Source organism: Schistocerca cancellata, chromosome 8 (genome assembly GCF_023864275.1).
Source record: "Schistocerca cancellata isolate TAMUIC-IGC-003103 chromosome 8, iqSchCanc2.1, whole genome shotgun sequence".
Lineage (NCBI taxonomy): Eukaryota > Metazoa > Arthropoda > Insecta > Orthoptera > Acrididae > Schistocerca > Schistocerca cancellata.
Window position 1 is genome coordinate 361,814,219 of NC_064633.1, and position 12,230 is coordinate 361,826,448.

The window sequence follows — 12,230 nt, forward strand, 5'->3', positions numbered from 1 at the left end:
TAGAGCACGTTGGGTGGCACGGGATACATGCGGACGTGCATTGTCCTGTTGGAACAGCAAGTTCACTTGCCGGTCTAGGAATGGTAGAACGATGGGTTCGATGACGGTTTGGATGTACCGTGCACTATTCAGTGTCCCCTCGACGATCACCAGTGGTGTACGGCCAGTGTAGGAGATCGCTCCCCACACCATGATGCCGGGTGTTGGCCCTGTGTGCCTCGGTCGTATGCAGTCCTGATTGTGGCGCTCACCTGCACGGCGCCAAACACGAATACGACCATCATTGGCACCAAGGCAGAAGCGACTCTCATCGCTGAAGACGACACGTCTCCATTCGTCCCTCCATTCACGTCTGTCGCGACACCACTGGAGGCGGGCTGCACGATGTTGGGGCGTGAGCGGAAGACGGCCTAACGGTGTGCGGGACCGTAGCCCAGCATCATGGAGACGGTTGCGAATGGTCCTCGCCGATACCCCAGGAGCAACAGTGTCCCTAATTTGCTGGGAAGTGGCGGTGCGGTCCCCTACGGCACTGCGTAGGATCCTACGGTCTTGGCGTGCATCCGTGCGTCGCTGCGGTCCGGTCCCAGGTCGACGGGCACGTGCACCTTCCGCCGACCACTGGCGACAACATCGATGTACTGTGGAGACCTCACGCCCCACGTGTTGAGCAATTCGGCGGTACGTCCACCCGGCCTCCCGCATGCCCACTATACGCCCTCGCTCAAAGTCCGTCAACTGCACATACGGTTCATGTCCACGCTGTCGCGGCATGCTACCAGTGTTAAAGACTGCGATGGAGCTCCGTATGCCACGGCAAACTGGCTGACACTGACGGCGGCGGTGCACAAATGCTGCGCAGCTAGCGCCATTCGACGGCCAACACCGCGGTTCCTGGTGTGTCCGCTGTGCCGTGCGTGTGATCATTGCTTGTACAGCCCTCTCGCAGTGTCCGGAGCACGTATGGTGGGTCTGACACACCGGTGTCAATGTGTTCTTTTTTCCATTTCCAGGAGCGTAATTAACGCGAAGTAATAAAATTTTTGGAATACATTTGCCTAGGTAACACATTTAAGTGATTAACATTGCAGGATCACAGCTTAAAGTAAGCGGAGATAAGCAACTGGAAATGTGGAATACTGGTACATTAATAACCAGTGTAACCACCAGAATGTTGCATGCTAGCATGAAAACTTGCATGCATTGTGTTTTACAGATGCCGGATGTCAGTTTGTGGGATGGATTTCTATGCCTGTTGTACTTGATCGATCAATGTTGGTATGGTTAATGCTGGAGTTGTCATCCGATAATGTCCCATATGTGCTCAACTGGAGACATATCTAGTGATCGAGCAGGACAGCGCAACATGTCGACATTCTGTAGAGCATGTTGGGCTACAACAGCGGTATGCGAACGAGCGTTATCCTGTTACAAAACACTCACTGGGATCTCTTTAAAGTTAGTACTGCCATTAGATTGTCTTTTATCTGCAGTGTTACATTTCTACGATCGTGATTTCGGCTTTAAAGTGCCATTATCAAGTGTTTTAATGTTATACAGTGCCTAAGATGGCATACTGTCGTATTTAAAATACACTATTAGACGCATTGTCTAAGGGTCAATATTTCTGGTAAAAGCCTACTGCTTTGTTTTATACTGCCTATACCATACTCAGTGATAAAACAAAGCAGTAGGCTTTTACCAGAAATATTGACCCTTAGACAATGCGTCTAATAGTGTATTTTAAATACGACAGTATGCCATCTTAGACACTGTATAGCAATAAAACACTTGATAATGGCAATTTAAAGCCGAAATCATAATAGTGTAAATGTAACACTGCAAATAAAAAACAGTATAATGGCGGTACTGACTTTAAAGAAATACGTTATGATTGTGGCCCCACATTATGAAAAAATTATTAAACTCACTGGGATGCTCATCATGAATGGCAGCAATCACCATATTGTCGTACAGAATTGATTTCAAGGTACGTGTGATAACCATGAATGTGTTCTCGCTGTCATACGAAACGCATCCCAGATCATAACCCCGTGTGTAGGTCCGCTGTGTCTAGAATGCAGACAGGTTGGTTGCAGGCCCCCAACTGGCCTTCTTCTGGCCAACACGCGGCCATCACAGGCACCGAGCCTGAACCAGCTTTCATCAGGAAGCACAACAGACTTCCATCTTGCCCTCCAGCAAGCTCTCGCTTGACACCTCTGAAGTCGCAAATGGCGGTGGTTTGAGGTCAGAGGAATTCAAGCATCTGGCTCGGAGCTGTCGTTAAAGTAACAGATTTGTAACAGTTCGTTGTGCCACTGTGGTGCCAACTGTTGCTCATATTGCTGCTGTAGATGTAGTAAGATGCATCAGAGCCATACACGAGGTCGTACGGAGTCCGTTCTTCTTGTACCTTAAATTTCCGTGACCATCGCTGCCAGCAATCATGCATAGTGGCTACATTCCTGCCAAGTCTTTCTGCAGTATTGCAGCAGGAACATCTATCTTTTCGTAGCTTTATTACACGACCTCGGTCAAACTCAGTGACGTGTTGGCAGTTGCGTCCTCGTCGCTTTAAAGGCATTCTTGACTGACACCAACTCACTACATCCATAATTAAGGCAACCATGATTTGCATACTCAGAGCGGCGCTACTAGCGCCAGTCTCACGATAGTGAAGCGAAGTTTGAGTAGACATCATCTTTCAGATGTAGAAATACGCCTACCAACTTTCGTTTATGTCGCAAAACTCCTTGTTGCTGCGATTTTTTTTCCATCAGCGTGTGTGTTGAGCTGGCCGAATGACATGGTAGCTTGCAGTTATAAGTAGGCTGTTTTGGTTTTTATGTTGGTAACGCCACGTAGCGCTCTGTATGAAAATCACTGGCTGTGCTGTGTGCAGTCAGTGGCTGGGTGGCATTGTTGGAGTATTTGCTATTGTAGTGTTGGGCAGTTGGCTGTTAACAGCTCGTAGCGTTGCGCAGTTGGAGGTGAGCCGCCAGCAGTGGTGCATGTGGGGAGAGAAATGGCGGAGTTTTGAGAGCGGATGATCTGGACGTGTGTCCATCAGAGACAGTGAATTTGCAAGACTGGATGTCATGAACTACTATATATATTATGACTTTTGAACACTATTAATGTAAATACATTGTTTGTTCTCTATCAAAATCATTCATTTGCTAACTATGCCTGTCAGTAGTTAGTGCCTTCAGTAGTTTGAATCTTTTATTTAGCTGGCAGTATTGGAGCTCGCTGTATTGCAGTAGTTCGAGTAACGAAGATTTTTGTGAGGTAAGTGATTCATGAAATGTAAAGGTTATTGTTAGTCAGGGCCATACTTTTGTAGCGATTATTGAAAGTCAGATTGCGTTGCGCTAAATATATTGTGTGTCAGTTTAGTGTTGATCAGAATAGGTAAAGAGCGAAATGTCTGAGTATGCTCAGTTCTGCTCAGCTGTTTGAAAATCAAATAATGTAAGAGGTTCATCAGCACAGTAATTCATTAATTTTTCTAAGGGGACCTTTCACAGTCAGTAAGTAAATGGTAGTCAGTTGTTTATCCAGTCATACGAATACATTTGTGTTTGATAACCAGTGAAGAATCCTGCATACGTTTATGCTATGTGCATTCTTTCGTTCTTTACTAGGTTTGTTGTCGCTACATGTGTAGCTCTGAATCTATCATCAGACGATCATTCAGACTGCATCACTATACAGGGTGAATATTAATAAAACCGAAAAAGTGCAGGGATGGACTGGTTTCCTGACCGGAAGTGAAGAGAAAAAGGTCCAACGAACGTGTGTCTGGAAACGGACGGTGTGCGTGCAATCACAAAAAATGTCCCGGAACACAGTACAGAGTTGCATTGCATCCGCGTCACAGCAGATGTTCCAAGTGACCACCATGGGATGCAGTGCACGCTTTCACACGTCGCATCATGGACTGCCGCACTCTTTCGCTTTCACAGTGTTGGTAGGCCACCTGCCTGGGCTTGTACTAGGATTCGTTTCAATATTCTGTAGAACCCGATTTTCCAAATCTGGTGTACGCACGGTCCGCCGCATCCCTGCACTTTAGTCTGTCCGAAAGGACCCATGATCACGCAAACGCCCAAAAAGACCTTGAAAGGCTGTATAATGTGATTGGTGTCCGTGAGGGTATTTGCTTTGGTATAGCCGTGCTGCCTCTCGGCAGTTTCCACCCGCTCCGCGGTACACAAACACCATCTCGGTCGGCTTGTTCCCGACATGAATACCGACCGAACCATTCTGCTGCTTACAGTACGCTGCACCAGTCACACAGCCTGCAACACCCAAAGAATACACGGCACGTGGTCAGAGGAACTTTCACTCGTCAGCGCCATCTATCTTAGCAAAGATGCATATCGAACACATGTTCATAGTACCTTTTCTCCTCCATTTCCAGTTAGGAATTTTTCGGTTTTATTAATGTTCACCCTTATATGACTGCACCATATTCCCGAAATAGCATAGCGGCGTATAAAGCTTAGAGAAAGCTTTTGACAGTGTTGACTGGAATACTCTATTTCAAATTCTGAAGGTGACAGGGGTAAAATACAGGGAGCGAAAGGCTATTTACAATTTGTACAGAAACCAGATGGCAGTTATAAGAGTTGACGCACATGAAAGGGAAGCAGTGGTTGGGAAGGGAGTGAGACAGGGTTGTAGCCTATCCCCGATGTTATTCAATCTGTATATTGAGAAAGCAGTAAAGGAAACAAAAGAAAAATTCGGAGTAGGTATTAAAATCCATGGAGAAGAAATAAAAACTTTGAGGTTCGCCGATGACATTGTAATTCTGTCAGAGACAGCAAAGGACCTGGAAGAGCAGTTGAACGGAATGGACAGTGTCTTGAAAGGAGGATATAAGATGAACATCAACAAAAGCAAAACGAGGATAATGGAATGTGGTCGAATTAAATCGAGTGATGCAGAGGGTATTAGATTAGGAAATGAGACGCTTAAAGTGGTAAATAAGTTTTGCTATTTGGGGAGCAAAATAACTGATGATGGTCGAAGTAGAGAGGATATAAAATGTAGACTGGCAATGGCAAGGAAAGCGTTTCTGAAGAAGAGAAATTTGTTAACATCGAGTATATATTTAAATGTCAGGAAGTCGTTTCTGAAAGTATTTGTACGGAGTGTAGCCATGTATGGAAGTCAAACGTGGATGATAAATAGTTCAGACAAGAAGAGAATAGAAGCTTTCGAAATGTGGTGCTACAGAAGAATGCTGAAGATTAGATGGGTAGATCACATAACTAATGAGGAGGTTTGGGGAGAAGAGAAGTTTGTGGCACAACTTGACTAGAAGAAGGGATCGATTGGTAGGACATGTTCTGAGGCATCAAGGGATCACCAATTTAGCATTGGAGGGCAGCGCGGAGAGTAAAAATCGTAGAGGGAGACCACCAGACGAATACACTAAACAAATTTAGAAGGATGTACGTTGCAGCAGGTACAGGGAAATGAAGCAGCTTGCACAGGATGGAGTAGCATGGAGAGCTGCATCAAACCAGTCTCTGGACTGAAGACCACAACAACAACAAATGTTTTTGAACTGACGATGAAGGGTGGTTAAAATACCAAACTAAAAATTAAGTATACCAATAAAATTAACTTCGTGCTTTTCCTGTGATTGGGACTAGCATTACAAAACACAATTTCCGCTGTAGAGTTAGGATTGTCGTACTGCCTCATAATATAAGATAATCTTGACTCAGCATTCTTTAACGCTTACTCTGTCCTTAGGTCGAGGTGTTTAGCGCTGCATCACCAGCGGAAGTATTTCTTATCTTAGCGGCGTGATGCAGCACTGCCGCATGACAAGACACAGAGAAAAAACAGAGAGGGAGAAAGAGAGAAAGAGAGAGAGATGGAATCCATGCATTGACTAGGCTGGCATGAATGGACAAGTTGACTCGCGGTATATAGTGAGCTGCCTGCGAGGTTACAGACAAATTCCTCTTCCTGGAGTGCATTGCCACGCAGCAAATTGCTTCTTCATTCACATTCCCAGGTAAGTTACAGGAACTTCAGTGTTCTTCGGCTAATGGTTATTTGATATAAGCTGAAAGAAAATCATTTCGAAAGATATGTCTAGTGCTCGCTGCGACTATTGAGTAAACTGTTTTATTATTAATGTATTTTACTTGAAATACTTCATTTTTTTTTATTCGCCAGTCTCTCTACTGCATTTGCGTCGTATTTTATTTTCATAACGCGTTTCCACCTAGTGTTCCTATCGTAATTTCTGTTTTTGTCGTATCTGCATCGTGTAGTCTGCAGTTTCTAGACTAGGTACTTTTCCGGATATCTAAACTTCTCTTGCGATGAACACGAATGTCTTGGCAACAGGTTCCTCCCGCTTCCTTCTCATCTTCCTTAGCGTCATGAAAATGCCTTCCAATCCAGTGTCTTCCTGATCCATTTGTTTGTTTTCCTATTTTCCCAGTGGTTACGAACATGCATGCCTTTACTGCTCACAATCCTAATGTTTTAATTGGTTTTTGCATTAAATGTCCCTGTCTCATCGCCGTAAAACTCGACTGATAATACACTCTGGTTGTAAACTTCCCTTTTCAGACGCATCGGAAGCTTACTTCTGAAAATCCTGTTGAGTTTACCAAACTCATTCCTCTCCATTTTCACTCTTTTGTTCGTTTATTTTGGTACCCATACATTCACTACCTTAAACCACCGTCAAAAAATAAAAACTCATCCACTGGTTTTATGGCTTCATTGTTGATTTTTACGATTTTCTCTTCAATCCTTGTTTGTGTAACATAGGCCAATTGGAATCCAGACATGTGCTGCCGTTAGAACAATAAAAATAGTATTCCGCACAACGTTCAATTTTTAAAAGGCTAATGGATGGAGTATGCAGAAGATTTCAATGCAGAAACTCAGCCCAATTCTGTAAAACTACAAAAACTTCTTAGACATTTTCCAACAATCTTCCGAGAGACCTATTACACGAGGCTGCAAGCAATAATTTATTCCAGGCTTCACAGCTCAGTCAGATGGCATCCTGAACAAACAAAATCACTGTACTAGCAAGTCTTCATTCGGAACTGAATTAATGGAAATGCTAAGTGAGAGGAAAGGGACTGAATACTAAAGGAAATGACACGACCGAATAAGGTAGCTCAGTAGTTAGCACACTGCAGTCGCATTCGGGTGGACGACTACTCAAATCCTCGTTCGTCCATCCAGATTTTGGTTTTCCGTGATTTCCCTAAATCACTTCAGGCAAATGCTGGGATGGTTTCCTTGAAAGGACGCGGCCCATTTCGGCCTTGTCCAATGCGGTTTTGCACTCCGTCTCTCACCACCTCGTTGTCGACGAGACATTAAATTCTAATCTTCTTTTTTTCCGAAGGTGACTCTCCTCTGCTAGTCAAAGTGTCTAATCTTTTGTTTCACTTGTTCGTATTCTTCCCTCTCTAATAAGCCCGTAAGACTTTTTGTTGGTATTATAATGGACAAGACACACACACACAGAAATTCGAAAGGTCATTGGCGGTATCTCTCCTGCCGTAGCAAATGGGTCACTTTTCACTTCTTGGATATTTTTAATCACCGAAGAGTGTAGAAGAGAACCTCTTTCCGTTTCAAGTAATTATTTTTATGCACATCCAACTAAGTCAACGGTTCTTTTAGAAAATATCCTTTGTCTTTTATTGCTTCGTTTTTAACCATATTTTTAAGCCAACACAACATGTAGGATTGAATCATTCTCCATTTTTGTATTTCTTTCCTCATTTCAAGTTTTATAATTAGAAACTTGTTTCATTCCGGCTCATGTAAGATTTTATGTTATTATTGTTTTAAAATTATTATTATTTCTCTTTTATTATTACTATTATTATTCGAAGTTGGCCAACTTAGGACCATGTGAAACAGCTGATTTATGACGTCTCATTTGGCTTTCCAATACTTCTTCATTTTGATCTGCACTGTTCTCTCCTTTGTTGTGTCGATGTCCAACAGTAGTGACAACATCTTGTAGAGTATATACTCGTGATGTATGTAATCAAACTAGTATTTCATGTGTTCGACAACACCTAGGCCAAGGAATGAAAATACTCTATTGGTTTACAATGGGCCTGAAGATGGCGTAAATGTTGCCCCGAAACTAGTCCTTTGAAATAAATTTCTTTGATGACATGGCTGCAGTGGTTCGTTTTCTTTATTTGTATCATCAACCGCTGTTGCATATGTACTAGAACGATTGACTTCTACAAGTCTGTGTTTTCTACTGTAAACCCTTGACTTACTATATCATTTTCCATGAATCTATGTCTGTTTTCTAAGTCTTTGTCTCTAATTCACAACTCCTGTAAATCTTGCCTAACTTCTGTACACCTCGAAATTGAAGTTTTCATATTTTTGTCAAAGGAAATGAAATGTTTTCGTCCACTTCTTGCCCATTCTTTAGAGGTGACCATAAATTGTGATCCGCCCCTTTCTCACTGTGTCTGTTAAATTTTCAGTTTCTTCATAAACCTCCTTGTTGCGTCTTAATTTCAAAATCCCATGCTCATACTTCGGACCAAAAATTTTTCGAATTATTCTTCTTTCCTATCCAAACTACTTAACCGTTTTGCAGTGTTTATAGCTATGCCATCTGATGCTTATAGACACTTGATTTTAACCATCACACTGTTAGGCCTCAATTTTGCAATAATAGATAAGGCTTTTTTAATTGTACGTGTTCTTTCTTGAACGGAATTCCATCACCACTTTCCTCTACATTGACTTTCAAGAATTGTACTTGTTGTCAGTTACTATAATGTATTACAATGATATGTTATCATCTGCTGTATATATTATACATCCTAAAAGCTCTTTTATTTATCACATTTACTCGTCTGGTCTGTAATAATAATAATAATAATAATAATAATAATAATAATAATAAAACACTTCCGAAGCGCCTGTTCTACTGTGTGTCCTATTACACCAGCAGAAAATTTTTTAATTAATTGCTAAGCGGTTGGAAAAGATGAAATAGAGTAAATATCTTCCTCCTAATGAAATTTCCACCAATTACTTCGGTAAGAAAGCCCAGTTTCTACGTATATATCATCTAAGGTGCAAAACTAAGCTGAAAGATGAAATTACGTTAAATCGAATTTGACAAAACAAAAATTATAAAATCTGCTAATTATGGAATTGGCAACAGCCAAGATGAGTGGCAGCCTTTCATTTGGTACACAACATTACTGGACCTCGCCACCCATGTCGCATTGATGCATTCGAGCATTTTTGACGTTCTTCCTTTATACTATGCGCAAACATCACTTGACTTTGACTTGCTAATGTACGAGGACAGCCGGCCGTGGTGGCCAAGCGGTTAAAGGCGCTCCAGTCTGGAACCGCGCGACCGCTACGGTCGCAGGTTCGAATCCTGCCTCGGGCATGGATGTGTGTGATGTCCTTAGGTTAGTTAGGTTTAAGTAGTTCTAAGTTCTAGGGGACTGATGACCTTAGAAGTTAAGTCCCATAGTGCTCAGAGCCATTTGAACCATTTGTACGAGGACATGTCAATAAATAAAAGCAATTTGTTCCGCTCCATAGATTGACAACACTACTCAACAATGAACTGCCTTAACCTCACTGTTATTCTTGTGCGTTATAGTTGGACACAAACGTTGGTGGTGAGTTTAGGCTCGTTCTGTGCAACTACGTCACGCATTCTCCGGTAGCCAGTTAGCTTTCAGTGGTGTTCCGAGCGTTCTGCTGTGAATATCGTATCCAATGCGAGCATTAAACGTGATCGTAGCGAGTTATCTGGTGAATTTGTATTCCAATTGTTGCAAGTTGTCCTGTGGCTGATAGCGGTGGTTAAGCGACTAATTCTACACAAGCAAGTGAGAAACATAATTTGCGTGATACACGCTTACATCAAGCGCAAAGCACATGTATGCACGTACCACAACTGTCGCTTGGAACCGGCAGCAATGCATTCCCCGTCCGATTCCCGACCTGGGCTAACCGCCATCTTTTGTGGATCGCTCTATAGCTGTGTTTCTTCAATGAATAGCTCTTTATATTCATAGCATTTCTTTAAGAGCCCGCTGTTGCCCGGATGCACCAACTAAGAAACTAGGGGAGTGATTAGTTTTCGCTACTTTGAAGGGAGTGGAACTTCGAACATTTTTCGCAGGATATGTCTACAGTGCAGCGGTTAAATGACGTTGAAGAGGATGGATATGTGTGAGCCACGAAGTGCTTTGGATAAGCCGTCCATTTCTAAATTGGACAGGCATATCGTGACACCTGAGCGAATGATTCGTGATGATCGTCGTGCTAGAACTGATGTTATTGTACATGAGATGTTGTACCTGTATGAGAAGAAGATTACACAGACAGAAGCATATTTATTTACACTGTTCACAAGATTAATAATTTTATACTCAACTGAGTTAACCCTGGATGTAATTGTTCCACTGTGTCACGGTCCGTTACAGTGTAGAATTTTGGTTATTAGTCCAGCTCTTAGTCGCCTGCTGATCTAATTTGACCGCGAGTCTTCCGAGCTCTGGGCCAGAGCCAGAGCCATGTATGATCGACGAAGGCAACGGTACCTCAAACTGAACAGTAGCCACGGTTCAGAATTTTCAGTCGTCCGGGAATCTTTGAACTACTGTCAGGTTTGTGTTCGTTGGATACGTTGTCACATGACTTGTTTGTCACGCGAACAGAAACGTTTGGGTGTATCGAAATCATATTTAAATCCGTTTTGAAGAGGAACGAGAATGCATTCTCAGGAGCACAGTACCTGCTTACCAGATGATGGTCTATGAGGCGCAGAGCAGACCTACGTCTTCGTCTAAAAAATTTGGAAAGCCAAACTCCTGCAGGGAAGTTGATGATGACTTTGGTTTGGGATATGAAAGGTCCACTGCTGGTTCATTAGACTCCAGGGTCAAACAGCAAATAGTGCAGCTTCTACGAGCTATTGCAAGATATGAAACACCATATGAAAATTAAGAGAAAAGAGAAACATTGAGAATGTGTGACTTTACTTCAGGATAATGCGCGCCTTCTTACAGCTGCGTAACAGTCCTGTGCATTCAGAATCTTGGTTTTCAGTGCTGGGGGCCCCACCACACTGTCATGACTTAACCGCAAGTAATTTTCATCGTTTTGACCTGATTTAGGAGCACTTGCATCAATCCTAGTTTTTATTGGAAGACAAGACTGTGCAAGCGTTGCTAGAGTGAATGTGCACGATGCCAGGAAACTTCTTCAGGATGCAGTTAGGAATTGCATTGTGGTTCAGATGGCTCTGAGAACTATGGGACTTAACATCTATGGTCATCAGTCCCCTAGAACTTAGAACTACTTAAACCTAACTAACCTAAGGACATCACACAACACCCAGTCATCACGAGGCAGAGAAAATCCCTGACCCCACCGGGAATCGAACCCGGGAACCCGAATTGCATTGTGGTTGTGGGACATTATAGAGGGAGACGATATTATTTACTATGTTGTTTGTCCAATAAAAAGTTTCTTTTCAAATAGCTGCCTTTACATTTAGACTTGTGGTTGTGTAATAATAAACTTTACAAATCTTTAACATATTGCAGCGTGTCAGCAGCTGTGAAATGTACACAAAATAAACAATTTTTTCAGCCTTCAATTGCAAGGTAATTTTTACTCGTTTACCTAGGTTTAGATTCCAGTAATGGAATCTTCTTCAGAACAAAAAATTAAATTCTTTTGAGAGCCAAACACTGGCCATGTCACAGATTAAAAATTAAAATAATAAAGACGCATAATCATAAGATTATGTCAGTCAAAATTAAAACCATTAAGGCGAACGTAGACGGAGCTACGCCGGCCAGAAATAAGGACCACACGTGAGCGGCTCGAAAACTAGTTGACTGACATAATGGTTCAAATGGATCTGAGCACTATGGGACTTAACAGCTATGGTCATCAGTCCCCTAGAACTTAGAACAACTTAAACCTAACTAACCTAAGGACATCACACAACACCCAGTCATCACGAGGCAGAGAAAATCCCTGACCCCGCCGGGAATCGAACCCGGGAACCCGGGCTGACATAATGTTATGATTATGCGTCTTTATTGTTTTAATTTGTAATCTGTGACATGGCCAGTGTTTGGCTCTCAAAATAATTTAATTTTTTGTTCTGAAGAAGATTCCATTACTGGAATCGAAACCTAAGT

General features: G+C 42.5%; 1 protein-coding gene across 4 annotated transcripts in view; it reads right to left on the minus strand.

Moving 5' to 3' along the window:
- Positions 1–12,230, minus strand: part of LOC126094893 (glutathione S-transferase 1-like) — a 157,756-nt gene that overhangs the window by 60,856 nt on the left and 84,670 nt on the right. Inside the window, exon 1 of one of the 4 annotated variants that reach the window (XM_049909537.1) lies at positions 10,451–10,603. The exons of the other annotated variants lie outside the window; for them this stretch is intronic. The gene's annotated coding sequence lies outside the window, so the exon portion shown is untranslated. Of the gene's footprint in view, positions 1–10,450; positions 10,604–12,230 lie in introns of those variants that run through there. 4 annotated transcript variants of the gene reach the window in all.